This window comes from Myodes glareolus, chromosome 2 (assembly GCF_982192425.1).
Source record: "Myodes glareolus chromosome 2, mMyoGla1.1, whole genome shotgun sequence".
Classification (NCBI taxonomy): Eukaryota; Metazoa; Chordata; class Mammalia; order Rodentia; family Cricetidae; genus Myodes; species Myodes glareolus.
Window position 1 is genome coordinate 140,150,578 of NC_142027.1, and position 18,131 is coordinate 140,168,708.

The 18,131-nt window shown below is 39.9% G+C and overlaps 1 pseudogene; it reads left to right on the plus strand.

The window, feature by feature from the left end:
* Positions 1-467: 467 nt before the first annotated feature.
* LOC148123193 (spermatogenesis-associated protein 31 pseudogene) lies at positions 468-2,849 on the plus strand (annotated as a pseudogene).
* Positions 2,850-18,131: the final 15,282 nt, after the last annotated feature.

The window sequence follows — 18,131 nt, forward strand, 5'->3', positions numbered from 1 at the left end:
ATACAGCAAGAAGAAGTTTGGAGAGAAATAACTGCATCCATATTCCCAAACATTGTTTATAAATGTTCTTTTACATTTAAAGGGGGATATAATATAGATACGAATAACTTACATTGATATAAATTTTGCTTTGTTGATATAAATTTTATGATCAGTTTTGTTATACGTATATGTATTTCTGATCTTGATTGAGGTATTGTGATTGTGTAGTTCATTTAAAAATACAATGTATAATTAAAAATATAGGTTGTTAATGGATAATCATCAATAATAGTGAAGCTTGTAGTCATGTTAGTTCGATTTTCTAGATATTTAGAGATACATTTCAGTTATATAGGCATTCTTCATATCTTTCAAAGACTACAGAATATGGCATTTAATATTTTAATAACTTAAGGTATTTCATGACAATGAGACACGTCTGCTCCTGACAGCACCAGTCTACTTCAAGAGGTAGATGGACATCGATGAATCTCTTTATGGAGTTGGTTAGCCATTTGGGCAAGAAACTGCTCTGCCTGGACTGTTGCATAAACTGGACACAGAGAACCCACAGAGAGAGGACTGCCAAACTTGCCTAAAGGTGAGATGGTCTTTTGGGGTTCCTGATTCATGAAAGAGTCTGTAAGACATTCTGCATGATACAGAAGAAAATGACTAAACTGTCTTTGAAATTTCCTGCTTCATGGAAATGTCTACTGGATACTATGGAACTGTAGAAAGAAGATGGATGCCCCAATGATACAAAGGAACTTTGGGTGACTGTCCAGGCAGCGAGATGTCTCTGTCATTTCTAGAGTTTTGAAAGTTGCTTATTTCTTGTTTACTTATGTAGAGAAAAACCAGGCCCTCACGATTCTCTGTGTCTATGGGTGGCCTTAGCAAGGATGTTCAAAAGTTAAGATTCCAACTAAAAATGGAAACTGGAAAGAATTTGGGAACTATTCTAGGAAAGAACTCAAAAGATCCCAACAGGTACTTGGAAAAAGCTCCAGTAACATTGCATGGGGCAAATCTTTTAGAGTCATAAAGAAATCAAGTGAAGAGCATGAAGAGAGACTCCAAAACTGACTCAACAATACACATAAGGAAGAATCTAGAAAGCAACCTGAAAACTCACGTGGGAACAAACTCATAGCACATCAATCAAAGTGTGATCCCAATGAGTGTGCATCGATTCTGGCTTGCTATGAACGATGATTCTTCCATGTCAGACATCCAAATGGAAAGTAAAGATCTGACATCACCTAAGTGATCAGAAAACTTCATCAGCTCTTCACAGAAACTTGCCTTTCTTGATCCAGCACTCACCAGGCCCTGGAGGAACATATTGTACAGTTTCAGGTGAGGCACAGGTGGGGAAAACCCTTCAAGATACTCAAGTCTCCCAAAGAATCTCTTTTAAGATGAAAAAAGTTGAGTCCTTGCCCATTGCACAGTGTAACTCACTGCACTCAACCACCTTTGTATCTGGAAACAGTTAAGCTATTGAGGGAGTCAGGTTCCTAGGAAAACCATGCCAGACATGTTTGAGAGAGGTGGTAATTGAGGATTCTTCTCCATCACTACAGAATCTTCTCCTTTTGTCTTCTCTTTCTGTAAGGATAGCGAGAAAACCCCGAGACCATTTCTTTCTGGGGCTGACAATGAGCCTTCACAGGTGATGCAAACTCAATCAGAGATCAAGCCTCCTTCTGAAACTCTCCAACGGAAATTCACAGACACACCATCTCTGAGTGGGACTGTCTTAGAGCAAGAGAAAGAAACCCAAGAAGTCCTTTTACTGAACATGAGGACCAGTGTCCAAAACCCAGGGGCACACAGTCACCAGGCAAAATCTGTTAGTGAGTTTCCACAAAGTGTGGAGAAAGAATCAACCAGTCAGCCACAAGGCTATACCACTGTTGTGCTCCTTCCAGAGCATCCCAGGAGCACACTGCTTCTTGCAGACACTTTGGCTTCTCAGGAATTAGGTGACATTGTGATGGTAGGGGGGCAGGGGGACAAGAGCCTGGTGCAGCAGAAGCCCAGTACTCCAAAGCATCGAGTCTCACTGAAGAGCCAAATCTAAGTGTTGGCACCTACTTACCAAGGTTAGGAAACTAAGAGAAAGAGTAAAGAAAAGCATGAAGAAGGATCCATGCACAACAGACTCAAGAAGAATGCAAATTTAGAAAAAAAAAACACTATCACACCCTTCCAAAAGCCTCACAGATTCCTCCAGAAAGCTCCTTCCAAAAACCTGTTATCTGCTTTCTTCAATGGATTCACCCTACACAAACAATCAAAGGACAGGAATCTGCTCCTAAGATAGGTCAGCCAACAGCAGCTACTGCCCAGAGTCAGTGAAAGCCAGTGAAAATGAAACCTCCTATGAACCGCAATGTTGCAGAAGCCCTGGAGTTTATGCCAGCCATTGAACAGCTGTTAAAAAATAACATGATGCAGCAATGTAAACTCTGTGCTTCTAAGCTCAAATAGCACAGGGATATCTTTCACCCCCTACCCCTCAGTCTTCCTATTGTCATAGGCCAGTCTTTTCCTCGGAGAAAAATGGAGCACCCAGCCACCCACCCAATCCCTATTGCAAAGGTTTTCTACAAAGGAGAGGCACATGCAAGACCAACAATCTCAGAAAAATGTACAATTTATCAAGGAAGCACAGAGTCCTCAGCATCCCAGCCTCTTGCCCCTGAACACAGCTTTGAATTTAGTACATTCCTCTCAGCATGGAACAATAGTGTCAATGGTTTCAAGTTGCCATCTCTGCTGTCCTAGGCACTGTTAGGAGATGTATCTGTAGCCAACTAGAAAATTCCTCTCTAGTTTTTACTAGTAGGAAAGCATAATCGAGAGAACAGAAAACTTATTCCATGTAAAGAATTTGGGACCTATTCTAGGAAAGATCTCCAAAGATTCAAACAGGTACTTGGAAAAAATCTCCAGTAAAGTTACAAGGGGCAAATCCTTTGGAGATAGAAAGTAATTCAGTGTGAGCTTGAAGAGATGCTCCAGAACTGACTTCACAAAACATATTAACAAAAATCTAGAAGGCACGCTGAAAGCTAATTTGGGCTCAAAATCAGAGCAAATCAATTGACATCTGATCTCTCTGAGTGTGCGATGATCCTGGACTGTTATAATGATGTTTTTTCCATGTCTTCCATCCAGATGGAAACTAAAGATTTAGCATCCTCTAAGAGGTCACAAAACTCCATCAGCTCATCAAAGAAGCTTGCCTTTCTTGATCCAGCACTCACCAGGCCCTGGAGGAACATATTGTACGGTTTCAGGTGAAGCACAGGTGGGGCAAACCCCTCAAGCTGCTCAAGCCCATAAATAAAAATTTCTTTAAGATGAAAAAAGTTTGAGTCCTTGCCCATTGCACTGTGTGACTCACTGCCCTCAACCACCTCTCTGTGTCTGGGAGCAGTTCAGTTGTTGAGGTAAGTCAGGTTCCTCGGAAAACAATGCCAGACATGTTTGAGGGAGGTGGTAATTGAGCATTCTTCTCCATTACTCGGAAGTCTTCCTTGTCTCCTCTCCTTCCTTTGAGGATATTGAGAAAACCCCAAGAACATTTCTATCTAGTGCTGACCATGAGCCTTCACAGGCCCTGCCAACCCAATCAGAGAGGAAGGCTCCTTCTGAAACTCTCTAACAGAATTTCACAGACACACCATCTCAGAGTGGGATTGTCTTAGTACAAAAGAGAGAGACCAAAGAAGTACTTTTACTGCCCATAATGACCAGTGTCCAAAACCCAGAGGCAAACAGTCATCAGGCAAAAACTGTTAGTGAGTTTCCACAAAGTGTGGAGAAAGAATCAGCCAGCCAGCCACAAGTCTGTACTACTGCTGTACTTCTTCCTGAATATTCCAGGAGCACACTGCTTCCTGCAGACACTTTGGTATAGGAGGTTTCTCTATCTCTGTGTTGCTTTGATTGGTTAATTAATTAAAAAACAACTGCTTGACCTGATAGGTCGGAACATAGGTAGGTCGGGTAGACAGAAATGAATTCTGGGAGGGAGGAAGGAAGGAGAGAGAGCTTCCTGCCATGAAGCTGCCAGGTCAGACATGTTAAATCTTTCATGGTAAGGAACAAGCTTGTTGTGACATATAGATTATTAGAAATTGGTTGAATCAAGATGTGAGAATTATCCAATAAGAGGCTACAACTAATGGACCAGACAATGTTTAAATGAATACAGTTTCCTTATAATTATTTTGGGGTATATGCTAGTCAGGTGGCTGGCAGCCAGGTGGCAGGCATCGACCCACTACTTCTTTTTCTACACATTGGCCCTCCAATGTGGTAACTAACTCCACATAAAACCTAAGAGGTCTTAAAAAGGAATTCTAGACACAAATATAGAGTTTAAGCTTTTTGCTGTTTGTGGATTGCTTGCTGCAGAGAGAATTTCCTGTCTCAGCAGTTTTATAAAAAATAAGCCATTCCATTTTAAAGTGAAGCTTCCTGGGCCCTGCTGCCAGTGCAAACTCCCAGCTATGGAGCATTTGTGGGCCCACTTGGGGTTGGGAATAAAGTAGATGAGACCATGCCCATGGCTCAGCTCTTCCTGCCTGGGTAGGCAATGGGATCAGGTGAACTAGAGAGTGGTGGTTTTGAAATACGAGTTTCTGGGCTGTACTGCCATCATTATCCCTGTCTGGCTCATGTGGGAGACAGAGCATTTAAATGGGGTTTTGGAGTAAAGTGCTATGATTTGTTTGATGGCAACTAGACTCACTGTGTGCCTAAAAGGGGGATATTGTGTGCTGCAGCTCAGGCACAAACAGCTCCACCATACTAGTGGTGAAATGTGCAAGGCTCAGAGGTCCAAGTGACTATGCCATGTTGGACTGGATGGAGCAAGCCCACAATACCCGTTTTTGACCTAGGAATGTCACAGCTTAGATTCTTAAGTGCTTAGTGATTTAAAAGCACAAAGCAAAAATGTTACTGGACAGCAAAGAGTTAGAAAATGCAATAGGACAGATACAGACATAAAAGACCTTGAAATGGGTTATAGCATTAGATAGACATACGTAGGCTTGGGAGAGAGAAGAAAAAGAATATAGAGAATAAAGTTAATGCTTTAAAAAAGGGTAAAGTCTTTAAAGAGACAGAGTACAAATAGTTATTGATTAAAGGAAGAAAAAAAGCCACGTAAAAATAGAAAATTCACAGAGAGTTTGGAATCTGTATATATTATTGTATTTTCTTTCAATTTTTTCACTGTGAAGGAGCTAAATACAGAGAGACATTTCATTGTGTGATCTGCTAAGCTAATCCAAAATGTGTATTGTAAAGCTATCTTGACTTCAGAATTCGGATCTAAGGATATGATGCTTTGGAAAAGAGGTTCTTCTTTTGTTTTCACAGAGGATGAGACCCTCTGGATTGCTTCTATCCCAATATGGTATGATAAACCAAGCTCTCCTGAACAGGTTGCAATAAACACCCTCAAAAACTTACTTTGCCCAACTGCTGACTGAAATGTACAGGATACACCATGAAAGACCTGATTAACAGCACCCCTACACAGCAGAGAGAAATAAATATGTCCATATTCCCAGATATTGCTTATAAATGTTCTTTTACATTAAAAGGGGAATATGATATAGATATGAATAATTTGCACTGGTATGGATTTTAAGGTCAATTTTGTTAATGTATATGTATTTCTAATATTGATTAAGGTATTAAAAATGTAATGTATAATTAGGAAATATAGATTGTTAATGGATAATCATCAATAATAGTCAAGCTTGTAGTCATGTTAGTTACATTTTCTAGATATATAAAGTTATATTTCAGTTAAATAGGCATTCTTCATATCTTTCAAAGACTACAGAACATGACATTTTAAATATTTTAATAACTTATGACTTTTCATGACAATAAGACATGTCGGCTTCTGGAAGCAACAAGCTACTACAAGAGGAAGTGTTAGGGTATAGAGTTTTGGGTTAGGGTTAGGGTTTAGGGTATGGTTAGGGTTATGGTTAGAGGGTTAAGGGTTATGTGTTTAGGTGATAGGTGTTTAGGGATTAGGGTTTTTAGGGTTAGAGTTTTGGGTTAGGGTTTATCAATTATGGTTATGGTTAGGGTTATTAGCATTAGGGCTAAGTGGTTAGAGTTAGGGTTAGTGGTTAAGGTTAGAAATTGTGAGGCTGTGGATTCATTCTGAGTTATGAAAAATCAGTTTTCATCAAGGAAGACCACTTGAAAAATCTCCAGCAGGAACAAATGACCTGGATGTCTGAGTTCTACATCCAGAACAGATTCAAGACTGCTGCCTGAGTCAAGACTCACAGGATACTTCAGTCAGGACTTTTTTATAATTTTAATTTTTTGTGTCCCCATAAGATTATTAGTGCCCCCCAATCAGCCAGAAGTAGCCTGGAAAACTATGCCCACATTCCCAAAACATGGACTTTAGATGTTCTTGTTTTCTTAAAATATAAAGAGTGGGAAACACCTTGGGTCATGGTGTGTAGCCACCCTTGTTGTTAACAATTCTGAGCAACGTCTAACTCTCTAGCCTTCAGGCAAGGTGAAAACAGGCTCACATTTTTGTGTTTTCACAATGATACCATTTTCCTCATAGCTATAGGTATACAGTACACTTTCCCTTCACAACTATATGTATGGCCTTACTTATAGTCAGGATAGCACTTTTTTCATAGCCCTAAGTATCAGGATACTTTTCCTCCACAGCTTTAGTTATAGCCAGACTTCTCAACAGTCAGGATTCCTTTCTCCTTATAGCTATAGGTATCCAGTATACTTTCCTTTCACAGCTGTAGGTATGTCCTGACATGACAGTCAGGATACCTTTCTATTCAGAGCTGTAGGTATGCAGGATACCTTTCCTCCACAGGTTCAGGTATAGCCCAACTTAACAACAGTCAGCCTAGCTTTCCTATCAGCAGTAGATATCCACGATTGCAATCGGAGACTGCTTGTTTGTTCCTGGCCGCCTAGACCCAACTAATCACACATAAAGTATATTAATTACAACACTGTTTGTCCTATTAGCTCAGAATTCTTATTAACTGACTCATACATCTTTAGTGAACCCATTTCTATTAACCTTTATAGTGCTACAAGGTTGTGACTAATGTGTTAAAGTTGTGTTCTGGTGTCTTTCTACTTCAGCTGCTACATGGCATCTCTTTGACTCCACCTACTCTATATATCTCTTTCAGCCTTACTATATTTTGTCCTGCTGTAGACTGAAAGAATCTCTTTATTAACCAATGCTAATAAAACATATTCACAGCATTCAGAGGGAAACCACATATCATAGGATACCTGCCCTTCACAGCTGTAAGTATAAACAGACTTCTGATAATCAGGATACCTTATTCCATACAACTGTAGATATCCATGTTACCTTCCCTTCTTAGTTGTAAGTGTAGTCTTACTTTCTTTCAACAGTCAGAATAACTTTCTCTCCAGATCTGTACCACTTGCACTATGAATTTAAATGATAATGTAGCGCTCTTAGATTTTCTTTCTCCTTGGTTAAATAAAACACTGATTCAAGTATAAAACTTTAGTGAATTAGTTCCTTTTCTGTTGTGATATAATGTGTAGGTCAATTGATAAATTTTAATTTGACCCCTTGTATCTTCAGAGAGATACGGGATTACCATGAATATGGCATGGCAATTGGTTGTTGGTGTATCCCTTCATTCTGTGATTTGATGACAGGTCATTTAAAAACACATACCTCAGCTGGAATTAGAGGTTCATAGCTGTAATCCCAGCACTTGGGAGCCTGTGTTGGGCCAATCTCTGTGTGTTTGAGGGCAGATTGGTTCCTACAGTAAATTCCAGGGCAGCCATGGCCACAAGGATACATCCTGTCTCAAAAAAATTCCAAAAAGAAAAAAATCATATTTCATTATGGAAATTTTCTTAATATAATGTGAAAGGACTCTGATGGGTTCCAACAAAAGCTTTTGTTATTTTTACTCACATTAAAAGAACTGTGTCAACAATGAAAATAAGGATTAATATAGAGAGTCCATTCACAAAGGTATAGAAATCCATTGAATCCTTTGACAACCATCTAGAGGAACTTTCTTCACCTTCAAGTGATAGGAAACAGAAGGAACACTGCAACTTCTTCATCTTCAGTATTATAATGACATATTTGTAACCTGGATTATTGGCTCCATAGTACTGCTTCTCTTGGGTACCCAAGTTTGATTCCTAGCACCATTTCAGATTGGTCAGAGCTCCTTGTATTTCCAGGTCCTAGAGATCTGGTGCATTCTTCTGGCCTTTTAGGTCACCAAATATGCAGATGGTGAAAAGATAGGTATGTATATGATTTTATATTGTAAAAAGGGTTTCTTCATGCATCTTTAAAAAGAATGAAATTTAATATAGGTGTATAAGTTTTGCCATTGAGCATACCAAGTGCCTGCCAGGTACCAGCAGTAACCAAAAGATGGTGTCTGATCCCCTGAAACTGGTGGTACAGATAGTTATGAGCTATCTTGTAGGTACTTGGAATCAAAGTCAGGTCCTGGTAATGAGCAGCCATTGTTCTGAGTGCTGAGTTTTCTACTCAGCCCCCATGAACATGTCATTAGTAGCGGTAAGATGTGAGTGGCTGATCTAAGAAGAAATCTATGAAGAAAGTGGCTGATGATCCAGAAGAAATAAAATAAAAAATTAATTACATCAGAAGCTTAGACTTGGTGCTTAAAGAATTTTCTGAGCCCAAAACTCTATAAAATGAGGGTAAAGTACAAAAAATATCAGGAGGGATACTGACAATAAAAATCTTTAGAAGATTGTTGACCATTTAACAAAAGCCAAAATAATGAGTTTGTCTCCAATGTGGTAAATAGGCATCTATTGGAACCCATAAGCTCACATGTCAGATGGACCCGAGGTTTTTACCTCCTGTGAAGGAGAGAAAAGGAACTTGCAGGCATAAAGTCTGACTTATCTAAATGGAATCATATTGTGCTTCCCTGATGCCTACAAAATCTCTAGTTTGGAGTTTTGAATGGTGGTGACCAGATGCCATCCAGGTTGTGGGGAGATCTTGAGACTTGAACTGAAGTCACTGTAAGGCTAAGTTAAACAGATACTTACATGGACCTGTGGTTGAAAGAATTGTTAGGGAGGAAGCTTTGCAAAAGCCCAAGGATTAAATGCCAAAGAGCATTAATAAATAGCGTGCACTTAAGTAAGTGGGCACCATCTGTACTCTGTATCCACTCTACTTTGGTTGTTCAGCCTCCTTCAGGCCTTCCACTATTTACTTTTTTGACAACTTATGTAACTGTCGGTGGCAATATCCTACGGCCCCCATTTTGCAGTCTCCATGGGAACGTAAAGGTCTTTAGTCTCCACCCCATTGAGCCACAATATTTGTCTGCCTGGCAGGAATAAGGATATTCTAAGATACATTTAAATTTCTTCCTTTGGCTAACAACTAGTGAAATAATACACACTATGAATTCGAGTTTCCCTGGAAATTTTACTGGGGAAAAAGAATGACTCCTCCAGGTGAGATTGTGTCTACTGAAGAAACATTTACTCCTTTTCTGACCACCTTACAGGAGAGACAGGAGCTGAGGTTTGGGGAGGGGTTTAGAGATGGGAATGTTTTCATTTTATGACTCAGTTATATTAACTTAGTTGTGTAAATCCCTTGCCATCTATCTAAACCTGTTAGGACCCCATGGATAAATTAATCACCTTATATCTTCATCACTTTTCCAAATTAGTCACACCAAAAATATCATGTTTATTATTTTTATTAATAATTTGTTCTTTTTTCTTTCCCATTTTTTCTTAAATAATAGCCTGATTATGAATCTCTGGTTGTCATGGAACTCAGTGTATAGACTAGGATCTTGTAGATAATCAGAGAGATTTGGACACCTTATCTCCAATGTACCTGAATTATAGTTGGGGACATCACAGACAACTGAATTAGTACATTTTTGTTGTTCAAGACAGGGTTTCTTTGTGTAGCTTTGACTGTGATGCAACTATTGTTGAGGACCACTCTGACCTTGAGTTTATAGAGACCTACCTTTCTTACACTATGTATTTTAGAATTGTTTTGAACACCTAATCCTGCTTCTTTTGCTAAGTGTTAGAAAGAAAGTCCTTCAACTGCTTCAAGGCTGGGCCTTAATTGGTCAGTGAGAAGGAAAATAGATGAGTGTCCTCCAACTAATATGTATTTTATTGTGAGCTTGCAAATAAAGATGGACTCATGTAAGAATTGACTTCACTGACAAACTGTAAATCAAGTATAGTTCCAGCACAGAGAGGTATGGGCAAGAAGGAGCATGAAAGCTTTCCCCCTTAGACCATAGCTCACATAAGAAATAGGTAGTAAGTCAATCAATTTTAGATGATTGCTAAATGTTCTGACTGGCCATTTCTTGCATCCACAGAGTAAGGAATCAAGAAGTGGGATAAAGAACCAAACTTATAAAACCAAATTACAGTAGTTGAACTAGTCTGACCAAAATAGAACTGGATAAAATGGTATTCCCCTGCATAAAAGAACTGTTATTTTACTTATTTAAGATGTACAGCCTGAGATAAAATGTGTTACTAATACTTGATGTGTTCTAATATAAATTACTAAACTTTGGAGTTCATGACCATAAATCTGTTTCACCTTTCATATTAATTTTTGTGGTTTATAATTATATCATTTACATAATCACTTTCTTGCCTCTAAGACATTCCAGAAATTAGCAAAATCATGAATTTTTCTTTATCAAGGGTTGCTGTTTGAATGTGACCTAAGTTTGGTTACAGAATATATGAGCTATGAGGGAAAGAGTTGATTACACTGGTCAGTGACTCTGTAATGGAACACACACACACACACACACAAACACACACACAGGGCACCATATTTTGGAAGAGGAACAGGATGTGCTCTGAGAGACTGGAAGAGTTTCTAGTAAAATACCAGTTTTCCAAACTAGAGCTCTGTCTTCCCCTAGGGTGGAATGACAGAGCTGGGAAGGGCTGTACTGGCTTAATCATTTGATTTCTGCTCATCTAGTAGGGGAACTGCTATTGTCTTGAGTTTCAGCTGGGCAATTCTAACTATTGAGGGATTCTGGTCAAGCCTAACAATCAAGAGCACCAGTGGGAAGTAGATTGTGAGCCATGAGGGAGCCAATAGGGAGTCATGAGAGTTGTTTTTCTTTTCCCCTAAATTGTGTAGTTGATTTCTACATCCAGTTCTTATCCCGGTTTCCTGTGAAGAGGTAACACTAACGACCATTTTGGGATTGGGGCAATGACTGATCTGGTTTGTTTCAGCTGAATTTGGGGCATCAGGTGTTAATATTATGATACCCTTCCAAAGAGCTTCTTATAAAGACTAAACTCTCAGATGTAGACAGAGTTGTCTGGAAAGATGTACTGTTGTCTGGGAAGCACTGACTTATCCAAAGCCCATAAGACATTCTTAATGGTCTCATAATAGCTTCCATCTGGTAGAGGTTTCCATTTAACTTCCAAAGTTTTTCACAATAGCTTCCATCTGGTAGAGGTTTCCATTTAACTTCTAAAGTTTTTCACAATAGCTTCCATCTGTTAGAGGTTTCCATTTAACTTCTAAAGTTGGTCTTCAGAGTGATGAGCCCACAACCAACTATCACATCCTTTTATACCTGTTTCCTCAGCCAAAAGTCAGCATGATGCTTTTCCCATGTGGCTTCTGGATAGGGAGAGGTATTTAGCATCATTTAATTTGAAGGTTAAAACAATCATGGGCCTGTCCTTCTTTGCTGTGTGCAGGTGCTCTAGGAGCCAAGGTCTGATGTCTCACATCTGTACAGAATCTTTTTATCAAGAAAATATTAGTGAGATTTGCTATTTAAATAATATCTCATGTAGACTTAATCAAATGTCTGTGGAGTGTAAACCCTTGTGTTGTTACCAATCCTCTAATCCTTTGATTAAATTACTTCTTGAGTACTGAACAATGTAGGTTCCAGAATTAATTTTCTTTTTGTGTTGTCAAGGCCAGTTGAGCATCTAGTCTTTAGAGGTCACTTGTCCTTGGAAGGAATCTCATATTCTTCAAGTCTCTCTATTATCAGTTGTCCATCAATGTGAGGATAAGTCAAAAGGTTTGCTTTATGTACTGTGGCTTCCTTTGAAGCCTTGAAGAAATCTTTCCCACATTGAACCTCCTTTTGTAGACTTGATAATAATTCCAATTCATTGATTGGGCCTCCATGAACAGCACAATAAATGCTCAATAAATAGTCTTTGTTCCTAGGGACCTCACTGACCTTGTATAGAAATAAGAGAAATATTCTGCCTTTTGTCCCTCTAATGACATTAGAATAGCCCCTAAGAATGATTATTAAACACCTAGAAGATCAGTTTTATACTAGTTTTGTACTTTTACTACTTTATAATACTTCAATAGTCAGATACAACTCAGTAAACTTTGTTTGACATACCTTTTAGCCAGTCCTTGAAATAGCTGGAATCTGACCTTGCAAAGTTTAATAAGTATATGATCCCTAAGTCTCATTCTTATGTACCTTAAACAACTTACTCAGACCTTCATAGCTTGTAAAACCTTTCCAGTCTTCTTTATCCTGGAGCAATCCAGTCATAATCATGTTCATATATCTAAGTTCTTTTTTACTATAGTCATTTACACATTTATATTCTTCTAACATGTTCTTTTTATGTACTGCTTCCTTTTACTAATACTATGAGAAGTAGGAACATTAACAAATATGCTTATGATCTGCTGTGAGAATTTTCTCCCCTGTGAAGGGGGAGGAAGCAATTCTATCCTATAACCATAAGCCCCACTGAAGATACAAAGTACAATTTCACCAAAGTCCATCCTGGAGAATCAATGAGTTTTTTGAGCTTACTTATTGATCATGGTTCAAAAGGAACTTACAAGGGTTTTGATTCTGTGGTTGTTTGTATCAAAATGGCCCCCAAAGTCCCATGGAGAGTGGCACTATTAGGAGGTGTGGCCTTGTTGAAGTATGTCATAGTCATTTTCTGCTGCCTGCTGATTTGGATGAAGTCCTGATTAACATACTACTTTTCTTTGGAGTATTTCTGAGTCAGCCCTCCCTCAATTAAGTTCTACTTTGTGTGACTCACTATCTCCTAAGCATTGGTCAATCTTTTATATTACCATTTCTACTCTTCTACATTTTGACTGAGTAGTGGAGTACTACACAGTACATCAGATGCTGATTACGACTTCCATAAATTAACTCCAAATGGACCTTACACCTAAGCATCAAATGCCAAGTGCAGAACTTCTAGAAGACACTTGAAACCAGGCCTCTCTGAGTTTGGCAACCTGCCTAGGTTTTGGGAGGTTTCTCTAAGGCCCTGATGTATAGAGCAATAACAGAGCTCTGTCTCTAATATTGGGAATAGGCTGGGGAGAGCTGGTAAAGATGTGGGTCCAGGCCTTTGTTAAAGGGTTGTTTCCACTCTTCAGACCCAGAAATTTCACAAAAGGGCAGAAACTGTGGTTATCAGTCCCAACACCACTGTGGACTTTGTTTATGTTGTTCTTGAATTACCCAATGTTCTTCTCGTGCAATGTTGTCTGATTGGTCTCTTTCTAAATTTGTATATTTCCTTTGAAAACCGAACCCATTTATTTACATTAGCAAGAGACTTGCTGTTGAACTTCGCATAAATCTCCTGTCAGCCTGGGACAGGTCTGTCTTTAGATTAGAAGCCAGTGCTGGACTATGTTGCTGAGTTCCTTCTGTTCACTTGGTCCCATCACTCAGACCTCAACAGCCAATCAGAGCCTCCAGCAGACTCGCCAGTCAGATGGGAGGGTTCTTCCGGTAGCCAGACTTCCTTCCTGTTCAGCTCTTTCACGCTCTTCCGCTAGTGCACTCTTGTTGGCAGAGATCGTGTCAGCTCGGCAGCTGCTCCATGGTGAGTGAGGGGTTGCTCTCCACAGACGGGAGGGGTGGCTGGGCTTGACGAGCAAGAGGCCAATGTCCCCAAACTAGGTGGAGCGGCCGCTGAGGCTCCTGGCTGGTGTGGTGGCTGGGTGGGAGCCATCAGACAGAGTTTAGCGTCTTCCTGTCTCAGTAGTCCTAAGTTAGCGTCTTTCTGCCTCAGTAGTCCTAAGTGATCCTTGCAGCTCTCTGCTGGCAGCCTCTGAATCACTTCACTACCCAGGCTTTGTCTGCACAGAGCAGAGCATCAGGAGCCACAGATGGTGGTGTCTGTCGTGGTTGTATCGTCGAATGTGGAGAGAGATCACCACATTCGCCAAACGTGGAGACTCCTGGTCTTTTCTGGGTCTTCAGAAGTTCTGCTTTTAATATTTAGGTTTGAGGTCCATCTGTAGTTAATTTCGTGTGTCTTATAAATGGTTTCTCCTGTGTAGAGTAGGTCTCCACTACTAAACTGTGATGTAGAAGAGTATAGTTGATAATTAATGGTATAAGGATTTGCCAGTACATAGGAGACATTAAGTTACACAAAGTAGAATTTAAGTGAGGGAGGGCTGTATCCCAAATTTCCTAAGATGAGTATCAGGTGCACCATGCCTGTTAGAGATTAGTATGATGAGATGCAAATGTTTGTTCATCAGGATTAATCAGCCATTAAGGTGCATTCCTACAACAAATGAGACAACCATGATTTACAACCAGCCAGAAGACCCACTTCCCCATCAAAGGCCTCTGACCTGCTGCTCAGGGACTGTTACAGGGTCACAACCTTGTGCACCAGGAGAGTATAATTAATTCTAGAACAGCTGCATTTCTCAGCTCTTAGGAAAGCAGTTGTAACTCAGTGTCCCTTGTGCTGATTGAGGTAGACTTGAATCCTGTCTGCAGCCCCACAGAACATTACCCTTGCTAGCCTCTAGGCTAACCACTATAACTTTTTGGTAAGCTCTACCACAGAGATTTAAAATTACCAGTTTGAGTCATGCAGTGGGACTGTCTATTGCAATAACAATAAAAGGATTTGCATGTGGAGCATGGCTTCTTCCTTTAGACCAGAAAAGTAGGAATGTGTACTGTGTACACTGGAGCAGGTAAACACACTGGACAAAAGCTAGATCTTAGACTGAAACTTAAGGCCATGGGCTGCAGAGGTATTCATTACAAAGAAGGGCCTGATGGGGCACAGTGAGTGACTTTCTGTGATTTCCCATTGTACATTAATTCCTTCCTTGTGAATGAAGACAGACACCGGTGGGTGTACAATTTAGGGAGGAGAGCTTGAACTACTAAATATTTAGTTTGCAATTAGTGAACTCTCCCATACAGATATGTTCAATCCTGGTTGACACAGTGAAGTCAGCTCAGATATTTGAGACACAGGCCATTGGCTGTAACTCCATGTGTCAGGTTATAGCACTCAGCAGCTAACATTTTACATTGTACAAAGTTATGTGTTCTCTCATTAATGGCATTCTCCCTACCAGGGAAGTGCCTACTCTGTTTCAAAGTCAGTATAACTGAGTGTTCAGTTACTTTTATCATTTTAAGGAGTCAATTATTGGTTATCATTTTTTAGATTTTATTTTCTTCAGTGGAATTACTGTTATAATCTCTTTGTTTCTGTTTTCCAATGTTTCCCAGTTTTTGAATTTCATTCCACTTTTAAGTCCTGTTTATTTATTCATCTATTTACTTATATCAGTTTAGAGAAATGATTCTCAACCTGGTGATCAATGACTCCTTTTGGGGAGATCAAATGAACCTATCATAGAACTAGCCTAAGGTTATCAGAAAGTACAGATATTAATATTATAATTCATAACTAGCAAAAATATAGTTTTGAAGTAGCACTAAAAATAATTTTATAGATGGGGAGATCTCCACATCATGAGTAATTGTATTAAAGAGTCACAGCACTAGAAAGATTGAGAACAAATGATTTAGATTAATGTCTGCTGTAGCTCATTCTTGTATCATACTATGTAAATGAGAATTGCTGTGAACACCTAATCCTGCTTCTGCTACCTAGTGCTGGAAAGACAGTTCTGCAACTCCTACCAGGCTGGACCTTGACTGGTCTGTGTGAAGGAGAAATAGATCAGTGAATGAGTATGCTCCAATTTCTGTAGATTTTATTGTGAATTTACAAGTGAAATGGGAAATGTGTAAGAATTGAGTTCACTGACCAATTGTAAACCCAGTGTAGTCACAGCTGACAAAAGATCGGCAAGAAGGAGGGTAAAAGCTTTCCTACTGTGAAGGTAGTTGACATTAGCTGTGAGTAGTAAGGTGATCAATTTTAGATGTTCCATAAATGTCCTGTCTGGCCATTTCATGGGTCCACAGACCACACACAGGTGACTTGGAGTAGGAACAGGAAGTGCTCTGGGAGAATGGAAGATTTTACTAAACTACAAATTTCCCAGATTAGGGTCCTGTCTGACTATAGTGTGGAACAACAAACCTTGAGGATCTTTGATTTCTGAGTCATTTGATCTCTGCTCACCCAGTAGGGTAACTGCTAATGTCTTGAAGTCCAGCTGGGTGGTCCTAGAAGGACTCTGTTTGGCAATTAGGAGCACCTGAGGCAGTTTACAGATTCTTTCCAGGATTCTTTTCTTCTGCTGTATGGAGCTGTAAGGAGGACCACAAGCCATGCCATGGTGAATGTAGAAGCAACTGTCCTCAGACCAGGTTGACTGAGCTGTCAGACCTGCTTGGACAGGGATGAAACATGAGCCAAACAGGTTCTATTGTCCTTTGTGGTCACATGGGTAGTTGCCCTTGGCCTCTGATCTTTTTTGAATGTGGGGGAGGCTCTGCCATCCTGGCATGGGAGACTATGAGCTTGTAATATTGTTGCCTCACACTATTCAATGGAGAATTGATTTGAAAACCTAATCCTGCCTCTGCTGCTTAGTTCTGGGTAGATAGTCCTTCAACTTCTTCAGGACTGGGCTTTGACTGGTCAGTGGGAAGGAAAATAAACCAGCTAAGGAGTGACCTCCAGTCTCTCTGACTTTCAGTGTATGATTATAGATGAAAAGGGTGAGTACATTGGTCAAGCTTGAAGCTGGTAGATTCACAGTGCAGGAAGGGCGAGACAGGAAAGTGACTGAGAACTTTCCTACTTCAACTGTAGTTGAGATTAGCAATGCGGAAGTAGGTAATCATTTTTAGGTGCTTCATAAATGTCCTCATGGTCATTTCTTGCTGTCCACAGACCAGGCAATCAAGAATATGGATAAAGAACCAAACTTATCATGAAACCAACTTGCTGTAGTTACAGTAATTCACCCAAAATAGATCTGAGTAAAATGTGACCCTGCCTAACAGGACTGTTATTTTACTGGTTTTAAATATACACCCTGAGATAGAAGGTTTGAGAAATCTTTAAAGTGTTCTAATATAAATCCCTTGTTTCTGAAGCACATGGCCATAAATCCTGTTTCTACTTTTTAAAATAAATTTTTGAGTATATAACTATATCATATCCATATTCTCTTTCCTGTCCCCAAGCCTTACCATGACCCTTTATTATCTTCTAATTCATGGCCCGTTTTTCTTTAACAACAATTGTGAATGTGACCTGTGTTTGTCTGCAGGATTTCTCAGGTATGAGGTGATGGGTGGCTGCACTGTATATTGAGAGTGTAATGGAATGTGCATACAAAGGACCTTGTGCTTTGGATGAAGAACAGGGTATGCTCTAGGAAAGTGGATGAATGTCTACTAAAATACAAGCTTTCTGGACTAGGGCCCTGTCCACTGGACTGGAAGGGCCGAGCAGAAAGTTCTGTAATACCTGAGTAAGTTGATCTCTGATCACCCAGTAGTGGAGCTGATAATATTCTGAGGCCCAGCTGGGTGGCGTTAGCCACTGAGGGACTCTGGGAAGGCTTAGCAAGCAGAAATAATAGTGGGAGGTAGCTTACAGGTGGTTCTTTCTAGGATTCTTCTCTGCTTCTGTTGTCATGAGCTGTAAGGAAGACCACAAGCTATGTCAGAGTGAGTGTAGGCTGTTCAGAGGTCTGTTGAGCTGTCATTTCTGCTGGGATTTGGATGGACCATGAGCCAGGCTGCGGTTCTATTGCTCTATGTAATGACCTGGGCAGTGGTCCTTGTCCTCTGAGCTTCCCTGTG